This window comes from Hippocampus comes, unplaced genomic scaffold (assembly GCF_001891065.2).
Source record: "Hippocampus comes isolate QL1 unplaced genomic scaffold, H_comes_QL1_v1.1 scaffold167, whole genome shotgun sequence".
Taxonomy (NCBI): domain Eukaryota; kingdom Metazoa; phylum Chordata; class Actinopteri; order Syngnathiformes; family Syngnathidae; genus Hippocampus; species Hippocampus comes.
Window position 1 is genome coordinate 475,847 of NW_017805502.1, and position 11,059 is coordinate 486,905.

General features: G+C 42.5%; 1 protein-coding gene across 2 annotated transcripts in view; it reads right to left on the bottom strand.

Moving 5' to 3' along the window:
- Positions 1 to 11,059, bottom strand: part of LOC109520192 (aryl hydrocarbon receptor-like) — a 25,893-nt gene that overhangs the window by 9,089 nt on the left and 5,745 nt on the right. The window lies entirely within an intron of this gene.

Consider the following 11,059-nt stretch of genomic DNA (forward strand, 5'->3'; position numbering starts at 1 on the left):
TACATTGGTGAGTCAATGAATTTTATTTTACATTTCTTCTTGTCATTTTATTTCGTTAGTATTAAATTCATGGTAACGAAATAAAATGACAAACGTGTATCAAATAAATCTGCTCACCTGCAATTTATAATGGGGCAATGTGGTCACCTTCATTCACGAAAGTTCGTTCAATCTCAGCTGTTAGTCAGTTATTAGTTAGTCAGTTATGTCAGTTATTTGCTGTTGTATCGTCGATTTTCAAAATGCAAATGATCTGTTTACTTTATTTTCAAAGAACAGTTTGTTTTGTTATTGTTTGGTTGGTGTCTTATATGAAACTGCGACATTGCGCAATTTATTGGACAGACTTGTTTAAGATCACACAGCGTAATTTGGGTGGCATTTTATTTCGTATTTTTAAATCATCTTTTTATTTTTGACTATCTGTAAATGTAGTTTCCTGCTCTTAATTGTGAATGCATACTTGATGGTTTTAAATGCTCCTGAAATTAAGTGCTGCTTGACGAGCCTATACAGTATTGTGTTCATAATATGTGACGTCACTGAAGGCCTAAGGTTGAAATGCACGGCCCGCCACTGCCTGCGAGCCATGTGAGGATAAAGCGGATCAGAAAATGGATGGATTGATGGATACCATCGACCATCATATCCATGTTACTTGCCACAGAAATAAAGCGTGAGCTTTTGAGTTGCGTCTCTGAGCTTCGACATGATTATTTACCTCCGCTTGTGTGTTTCTGGCGAGTTGCGCGCCAGTCGTACGGACGGACACATACATGTGTCTGTCATTTTAGCCAGTGCCACGTTCGAAGGAGGTAACCTGATTCCGATTAGGCGACACAATATTCAGGTTAGCAAAGAGGTAACCCAGTGGTCTGATTCGGGTTTTTAAAAACTCGAATAAGGTCATTTTCAGGTTCTGGCGTGCGTTTACGTGGCTTTCAAAAACCAGAATGCTGCCAATATTCGGGGTTTAAAAGGTTTATTGACTGCATTTAAAAGTAATCCTGATGAAACGACAACTCAATGACCTCAAATGATTTGGGATGTGGGTGGCCCTGATTTGGAAAACCCCCTGGCAGACGATCGGCCAGCACAATGGACAGTGGTCTGAATCGACCAGAGGGTTTTTGGAAAAGCGACACCAATGCTGCAGCTGGAGGACTGGAAATCCTCAAACAAGAGACAAGTAGAAACTCGCCACATACTTCCAATTTCAATAGATGAGAGATTTACGGTGATTTTAAAAAAAGGGCTGCTATGTTAACAAGTTGCTTGACTGGCAAATTGTAAAGTTGAGAGAGGTGAGAAAATGATGACTATGAAAAATAAACAACTGAATGTTTTACCACTCTGTAAGGAACTGACATGAGTTCATGAAATACACGTGACCTTCCTGTATGACAACTCTCCTCCCCTGCTATTTTCCCAAACTTGGGCACTTTGTGGTTTCTCTCCACTTTGAAACTTGTGAGCTGAATAGTGCTATTGTTCGACCTTTTGAATTGCGGGAGGAGTACTATGTGCATGCTTTTTATTTGTGTGTCTTTTTTGGGGGGGGGGGGTAGGGGGGGGTTGCGGCCATCACCATCACTACCTTTCACTCTTGGCCATGCTTGTTCTACCTCTGATTCTTGTAGGGCAGGTTTGGGCATGAAGAGTGAAAACAGAAAATTCTTGTCAGGTTATCTTATTTTATCTTACCCTGCTAGCCCTACATATATGACTTATGCTTACAGTAAGAGAGAATATAAAATGTTAAGGTTCTGTCCTTCACCCTTTAAGCACCAAAGAGGCAACAGTGCACCAAGCAACATTTACAGTACACCGTTATCTCTCACCATTTTCAAGCAACAACCTTTTGAAACAGTGATGTCAAGACAGAATATTTTATTGCAAAAACTCCGGCGCCGAAAGGGCTAAACTGGACTTTACCAACATTTTCAAATGACTATAATTACCTCCTTAACTTCAAGTGTGAATTCTGCCTTTGGCCTTGAGTCAGCTGAGATAGACTCCAGCTCCCTGCGACAGTGAACAGGATAAGCCGAGTGCAAAGTGGATGAACTTCATAGGAAAACAGCGTATGAACAGCAAATAGGACTGGACACCCAAGTATATTTTCTCCATTGAAAAAAAAAAACAATATGCATTCCTCAGAAGTAGAATAGAAAGTGTCAGAAAAAAGAGAAAGACAAGAAAGGTGCTTTAATTGTTTCTAAACAACAGATGGAAATGTGGCCAATTTGCTCTCGTTGCTGTTTACTTCTTATACAAAAAGCAAGCACTCACACAAACGCACTTGCACGCAGGCACAAATACACATGCACACATACACTAACATAGCCTTGCGTGCGAACTTTTAACCTCCAGCATCCTGAGTAGAGAAAGGAGAGGAAGGAGGCTGGTGGAGGAAAAGAGAAAGAAAGATGGAAAACATTTGGCGGCTCGCACGCGCGCGCGCGTGCGCGCGCGCACACACACACACACACACACACACACACACACACATAATAATTGCGTCAATTTGAGCATTTTCACTGAGGGGTGAACCCACTTTTGTTGCCAGTGGTTTCCATATGAATGGCTGTGTGTCGAGTTATTTTGCAAGGACAGTAAATTTAAACAGTTAGAGCAGCACTGATCAATGTGCGATTTCTTCAGTGTTGCCCTATCAAAAACAAAGGAAAATATTTACAAAAATGTGAGCGTTGTACTCACATTTGAGAAAGACTGTAGTCGAGGATAAGAGCGCAGTGCACAAAGGTCGCTGCAGCTGTAAAGCCTGAATCATTTCTGAATTTAAATTTGAACAAAGACAAACCAAGAAGGTTTCAAGTATGCGTTAAATAGAGAGACAACCATAACCTTCCTGGACCAAATGTTCTGCCTCCCATCCTACTCTTCCTGATTCTGGAAACGACAAGAAAACATTAACTTTGGGAGCATAGTGCTCCACTTTATTCATAACATACCACAGGTTTCTTATGGTTCAGTAGAACAGTGCCTGACCTTAGTGCTTTATAGGTGAGCAGGTTTATAAGGCTATTCAATTCAGTATTCTACAGACAGCGATTGCAGTGACGCTTGCAGTGGAGAAATATAGGCTGGCGACGGTTGTGTTGGGATGGACTATTACCGCCGTCGCTGTTGTCACCATGGGACTTTCACAGCTGTTGGGAGCATTGTCGTTCTGTGCTCATTGCTCTCCCATTCCTCCCCCGGTTGTTGAACCGCTCTATCCTGTTTTGTCTGTCGACTCTATGTCCCTCCACTCTTTCTCTCCATCTCAATCGAACCGGCTGAGACAGTCGATCACCCCACAGAGCCTGCCTTGTGTTAGTTGGTTCTTCCTTGGAGTAGGGCTTGACAGTGTGCCCAATGTGCTCGCAAATGCTGCCATTTTTGTGAATATCTGCTGGATAAAATTTCACCCGGTCGCACAGCGCGAGTGCGTGTTTTAATGCTCCTCGTGGTACATACAGCGAAAGCACTCCCACTCGTCCGTCCCTCAGACTGCACACAGAAGACGGAGCGCGCATCACATTAAAACCTGTGTAAATTAAATAAATGAATACCCAAGCCTGGATGTGTGCTTTGCCACGGTCACAGCCATCTAATTTAACTTAGTTGAAGAGCAAATCAGCATTAAGTAAGGCGTCTCTCTAACCAAAAAGTGAGTTAGTTCGCCAACGGGCAGGCAACTGCAACCCGGAGTGGCGACCGACAGGTGATATGCCCTCAGACAAACTGGGCTGGCCGCCAGCAGAGTTGCGTGTCAAGAGTTTATTTAGACAAGAGAGTGAATGTGGGTGTGTGGTGGGGCCTGGGGGGTGTTCAAAGATGTTTTGTTGAGACCCTAGGGATCATTTCTGCAGCAAAGTGGGAAGTAGCCTCCCGCTTGCTGGAATTAATGGACTGCTGGAGTAAAGTTATCGTGCACAGTGTGTACACTGCATGCAGAATGAACATATACTGTATTACTTGGGCATATTTCCAACCCATATGCACAGGACATGCACAGAAAGTTCATTAAATGTGTGATATAAAAGATACTCAAAGATGGCGTGTGAACAAAGACAAAACTATGCATTGGCATTTTGTGCACAAGTGTGTGGGTGCGTGTGTGTGTGTGTGTGTGTGTGTGTGTGCATAGACAAAAAACCTATTTGGTTAATCAGTTTGATTAACCAAATAGGTTAATCAAACTGTCATATACAGTGTGTGTCTGGTCATGTCTGAGTGCTTCCGCTCACTATTTTATCTTTCTTTGACTCAGGGGGAGTTTACATTTGTCATGTTTGGTTTGGTTGAATCAAATTCTGATGCTTGCAATTGTTACAAAAATACATGGTTTACCATTTGAAAACTTTTTTTTTTTTGAAAGACGAATCATTATTGTTGCTGTCTTTGAGACAGAGTGGAGAAGCCCGCCAGAAACCCAGAAACACAACAAGAACTTAGCACTTTCAGGGACAGCGGTTACTACAGTGACCAGCCAATTATGTTATCAGGTTACAGGTTATCATTATTTGTGCACTAAAGGGTTAAAGAGGCTGCAGTAAACGCGTATCTGTGACTAAATTCCTGGATTCTTAAAAAAAAAAAAAAAAAGACATGAAAAGCATCCTTGGCATTGAATGAGTTGCGGGCTGAAATGGCAATGGCCACCAAGGGAGAGACGGAAACAAAAAGGCAGTGGCGCTTTTAGAAACTGCTCTATGAGCCCATGTGTTGGATTCTTGGATGTTGAAGTGGTTGCACTAAACCGCCTTTGTGGTAAAACACACTGGAACAGAAAACGGTCTTACAATAACTGTTTCCACTAAGATCCAAGCATTATATTGTCATTGTCCAAATCACCTTCCACTTCACAGGTCGGAAGGCATGCCATAGACACCATTTTTTATATATACACACACACACAACGCTCTTCGCCTTTAATAGTGTTGATTCCTTTTAAAGCAATTCAATTTCATTCGGCTGACTTCTGTGCAGCCTGAGTAGCTTCTGTTCCCACTCAGTGCCCCGTGGTTGACTTGCAACCGATTTAACGGAGTTGTCTGCCTTCCCGTGAAGTCAGCTGATATTTTCTCAAGAACCCTGCAATCCTCAACAGCGATGTTTGAACTTAATTGTCAAGTCTTGTAAGCAAGAAACACTCAGGAAGCTCAGCAACGGACGATGTGAAAAATAACTGACTATTGCTCTCCTGTTCTTTTCACGTCAGAGAATTGGTGGCAAAAAGCAACAACAACAAAAAAAAATGCAATAGCTCATAACTTGAAAAACCCGTATGTTGGGGCACTCACGAGTCATGGTATCACTGTGTAAGCTAAAAAGCACAAATATTCAAACAGGCTAGGCAAGCCTGTGCACCCACAACAGCAACAGATATCAGTCAGTAAAGTTAATTTATGGATGCAGGGATGAATGAACATAGGGTACAATGCTCCGAGATCTGGATGTCTGCAAATACTGTCATGTGAAGAGAGGAAAAAGAAGATCTGAAAGATTGGCTCAATGTCTCCAACATGTGCAGCGATGTTACATCACCATGACAACAGGACTAAGGCACACATTCTTTGCATTTGTTGTTGCGAATTTCAAATCAGAGCACATATTCCATCCTCATATGAGCTTTGGTGTTGCTCCGCCACTGTTTCCCTTCATGCCACAGACACGCTTGAGTGCACCTTGTGTCGGCTTTGACTTGTCTGCTTGTGAGCTTGGTTGCCCTGGCAATCGGCCCAAGTGATGAATGGGAAGAAGGTTTATTGCTGTCCTCAAAATAATCACCGTGGCTAAAAAAATAATCTGGCACAGGAATGAGGCAGATATGGTTAATATGCCTTCAAGAGTTTCAACAGCTTCTGACATGAGGCAGAGCATGAAGCAAACATGAGTGAAAGATACAGAGAGAGAGAGAGAGAGAGAGAGAGAGAGAGAGAGAGAGAGAGAGAGAGAGAGAGAGAGAGACGTGGTGGTAATATCTGTTCTTTAAATTGTTGACCCTGAACATAAATATGATGGGACACAAGCTCCTGACACTGAAATCTGGGAGGTAATCATCAGTCTGAACAAAAACTAACCTAAGTCAGAAATTGCTTTGTCATTCATAAAGTTACGCCTGGTAAGGTACATACTCATCAAATTAGCCATGTCAGTCATACTTACTCTCGTTGCTACACAGAGCCGTTACAAAATCAATAGTCATTGCCAGCGTGCATGTGTGTGCGCGCGCGTGTGTGTTGGGGGGTGGGGTAGACATGTCTGAACCAGCTGGAAAGGACGAGCCAGCTCCTCTTTCATCTCCTGGCTCAAAGTATGTAAACAAGACAAACAGCACTCAGGAATCTGCATCTCAGCATGAAACAAGGAATCCTGTTTTTAGATCTTGGCAAGTGACAGCGTTTCTCACGTGACTCAAAGCACCTTGTTCTTCAAAGAGTTATAAACCCCGGCTCGATCCCCTCAGTCGCATATTCAAGGCTCATAACGTGTGTGAAAATGTTTGTTTTTATAGTTTCCGATGCTTGTCATTGGCCCATGTTCTGAGTAGAAACCTCATCACAGACACATCCTCGTGCTACAACTTCCTCTCCCAAACAACTGGAGAAATCCGTTTGAAAAGTGTGGGCAATAAATTGCTTCCCAATTTTCTTCTCCATTCCTTTTTTTGGAGTCTGCATGATCTTGTGAGTGAGGCAGGAATGCAAACAAATCTGGTCTCAGAGGAGGAAGCCCACGCAGACCAATCTATGTGCACTACATACTGCATGTGGCGCCTGGCTTGGAGTAAGCGCTGAGTCACTGGTGACGAGCAGATGAGAGACACTATCGTTTGTTTCATAGTCTGCCAGCTGAGTGAGTGCTTCCTGCGAGAAAAGCATCACAGCACCAAGTGTCGCTGGTGGGCCAGTGGGATGCTCTCGTGACAGCACATCTGGGACCAGATAGAGAGAATAGAAAGACCGGTTTGGTTGGGAGGAGATGGTTCCTCATGAAGCAGTCTGATGGGAGGTGAAGGTGGTGGTTGTGGATAGAGAGACTTTCATCCACAGCGAGATGGGGTAACCGATTTACTGATTTACTTTACAGGAAGTTGCCTCCTGTTGTCTTCCATGACTCAAATCCTGCGTGAACTGACTTTTTCAACACTGCAATGTTAATTTGTTAAAAAATGGCATTTTTGCATGCGCACTTTGAAAGCACATATGTACGATTCCTTATGAAAAACAAACACAACTGATCCTTAAAATACATTTCTAAATGCAACAATCAATGGCGCACGTTTCTGGAAATACCTCGTAGCATACGTCGTAAGCAGCATTTTTCCTGCAAATAAAATTAGAAGGTTGCCTCCTCCACCTAATTTCCGGATGCCTACAGTTGTCAAACCTCTGACATCATGAAAACTGTTATTATTTGACCTGCGTTGCACTAAGAAACAGTCCGCAACTTCTAAAACAGCCGTGCAAAAAAGGGCAATGGATAAGAAGTAACTCATAATGATTGGACTCCAAGGTTCGTACCTACCGGTACTTTTACTTTCCGGAGGGCCAACGAGGCGCAGTTATATTCCAGAGCTGTTAAATTCAAATATCAAGGGTTTGAAAGCTCACTATTTGGGGACACCATCGCTGTGTTTTTATGAGGAAATCATCAAGGCAGTTCTTAGACTCACCCGGTCTAAATTTGGCTCAGCAGCATCAGGTTGCTACTTCATATCCTGAAATAGAAGTGCAGCCAGCCACACACAACTGTGTTGCGGCTGCTTGGGCAAGTTTTAACATGAGTGTTCGGCTGCTCTGTTTTGACTGCAATCCTTCATGAAGAAGCGCTGCAGGTCTGATGCTATCACACTTACATACAGGAATCTTCCCGCAACTTGTGCTCCCGGGCAAACTTTCGTTTGAGCTTGGCTCCGTCAGAGACAGAAGACAGTATAATTTCATCAGCCAGCTCATGATTTACAAATTCAGTTTCTGGGCCCGTCCATTAAACCTAGCATCCGGTTCCATGGACTGTGAAGTGGATCAGTAGCATGACGTGTTATATGTTAGAGGTAACCCACTAATAAGTTAGATTGGACTTCTACACAATAGCATGAAACACGATCTATAACATCTCAGAGTGGGAAATAAAAGGATGTGTTATTTCGTCCCAAGAGTGAAGCACTTTTACTTATGTAGAGCCACACTTTCACTTCTGGGTTTTTCATTAACATTTGTAGAGAGGCCTAGAAGCGCTAAGAAACACATCAGGAAAGTTCATCAATGAGGTGGTGGGTGGGGAGAGGTTTGTGTTTGTTGACATAGTGAGAAAAGTCTTAATGTCCAGCACAAGACAAAGTTCAGAGCTACTTCAAAAGAGTTCGTATTTCCTGAGGCCCAGTGGAGAAAGGAGCTTTGATCGATCTATGATAAGACCACAAAAAACTTCTCTCCACAGCCAGAGAACTCCTCTGCTAGCGCTGCAGTGGTTTCACACAACCCTGGAAGCATGTGGCAACTTCCGACCTAATGTATTATATTTAAGCATTATTTACGATACTTGAGAACAACTTTGTGGGATATGTGAAAGCATCATCAAGTACGACTGCAGCCAACAACATGGAGGGCACTGAGGATAAAACACAGTTGTGGATGTCAGCTAGAAAACACCAAACAATGCTGGTGTTGTCTGAAACGTTGATGCTATTTGACCCTTGGACATTTCCCATCAGACAACGCACACTTTGTTGAGTCCCACGGCTGAGGACCGAGAGCAAGACAAGGATCAGGCGAGACAGACAGAAGCGTCTTTATTCACTCTAATTTGACCTCCAGATGAACCTCTGCACTTGCAGGTTATCTTTGTTCAATACAGTGAATGCGAGAAAATGTACAACCGTCTGACCGACGGTGGGACTGATGAAGCCTGATTAGAAGAAATGAGCAGATGGCATGTCAGATTTTCAGAATTCCCAAACTCATCTCATTGTCTGGTGCCTTTAAGGTGTCCTGCTTGGAATTCACTGAGCCGCAAGTGTTACACCAAGTGCTGGTGCCAATACTGAACTGAAATTTTCAGCCATGATTCAATACCATCTTTTTAAGTACGGTACCTATATTTGGGGGGGAAAAAGGTTTGCTCCCTGAGTCACTGTTGGTCTAGTAAAGTATATAAATTCATAAAAACACAAATAATTTGAAGTTGTTTAGCTGTCAGATAATTTTTTGATGTAGTATCGGTATCGAGGTACTACATGGAAATATAGTATGAACGCCAAAATTGTGGAATCGTGACAACATGACTCCAGAGAATTTTATTTTTGAGCTTTGAAGTAAGAATAATTATATTGTGTTGTTTTTCCATGTTTAAAGATGTTTCGCAATAGCTTTGTGCCGCAATAACTCGCAATAGCTTTGTGCTGCAATGGCTCGCAATAGCTTTGTAGTCTTTGTATAAACAGCAATGTCATAGGATGTTTATGATGATGAGCAATATCATTTGTTAAGAACAAAGATAGCGTGACGTCAGGCACACTTAGACTATAAAAGGAGAGCTTCGGATACTCTTAGTAGAGCCGAGAATTAGGAGAGTCGAGAATCAGCAGAGTCCAGAGTCAGCGGAGTCAAAAGTCCAGAGTGGTATTGAAGCTCGCTCTACCTGGGGTGTTGGCTCTCCATCCTATTGACGCACGGTAAGAGCTAGGTACTGTTCCCAAAAAAGAGCTCGATACACTGATATTTGCTTGTTTGACATATTCTGTGGCGCTAATAAACGTGCAATTTGTTAGTAGCAGATTTGTCTCTTGTGCTATTGAATGATTGTGTGACATATTCTGTGGCGCTAATAAACGTGCAATTTGTTAGTAGCAGATTTGTCTCTTGTGTTTCATTTCTGAGTGCCTATCTCCAACGAACCTATTCTAAATTTGATACTGAGCCAGGGCGAGGTATCAGAAATGTTTTAAAACAAGCTTTTATCTTGATTGTTGCGTTTACTGCACTTACAAAAATGTCTGATAATTGATTTCACAATGGAACCTTAATTCACGAATGCCACCGCAAACACACAAATTGCTTCGGGTCACAAACCGCTTCGGTTCATGAACAACCACATCATTTACGTACTTTATAGCATGTTGTTTAAAACCAGACTATACAAAGTCTACAATTCCGTTCCGTTCTTTCTTTTTTTACAACACATAAAAAAACCGATGTGACCTGAATAAAAAGGCCACCTCCACCATCCTATGCTGGAGAGGCTCATGCAGTACAAATAATAATTACTGATCAGTGATGAAAGCCCATGAAAGGCTGAATGAACAAATATCTTCTTAGATCATAACAATACAGTCTACGGAGAAATAGTCCTGAGACGTTTTTAATACCAAAGAGCCAATGAGAAGGATAATAACAGGCAACACAATGCACCTCTGATGCAGGTCCACTTTGAAAGAGCCTTTGAAGAAAAACTGAGCTACTCTCTGGAACTTTCTAGTGTGGTGGGTGTGCCAAGCCCCATGAATGCATAAAGCCCTGAGTTGTCCCAGTGTAAGGTAAAAAGGTCGAGCCATTTCAACAACGACCTGGACTCCACAACAGGGTTTGGTGAGGAGGAATGGGCTAAAGGTCAGGTAGGGGCGCAGCTTGTTTGGGGAACGGATTGGTCGAAAGAATTCAAGATCTGAGGGGTATGATTAACTGTGAACTACAGGCATTGCTTGAAAGGGGGGAGGGGTGGTTGTCAATGTTAAAATCGTCCATTGTTAGACGTTTCTACAGATCATAAGGCAACTTGTCTGTTGGCTCAGAAACCATGCACACAGCACACAGATGTTGAAGTGCTTGCCTTTAACTTTCCACTTCATTTGGCCTTAAGGTCAGTTCCAAATACTGTATAGGGTCACATTTCACAGCAAGACAGGTATTAGGAACACTGCTGCCGAGACCCCACGCTATGAGGCCTTGTTTGTTTGTTTGTTGTTTGTTTGTTTATTGAACATATATAAAACATACAATAACATGACAAAATGCAAACAAAAATTATGAAAGGAAAATAAAAGTAA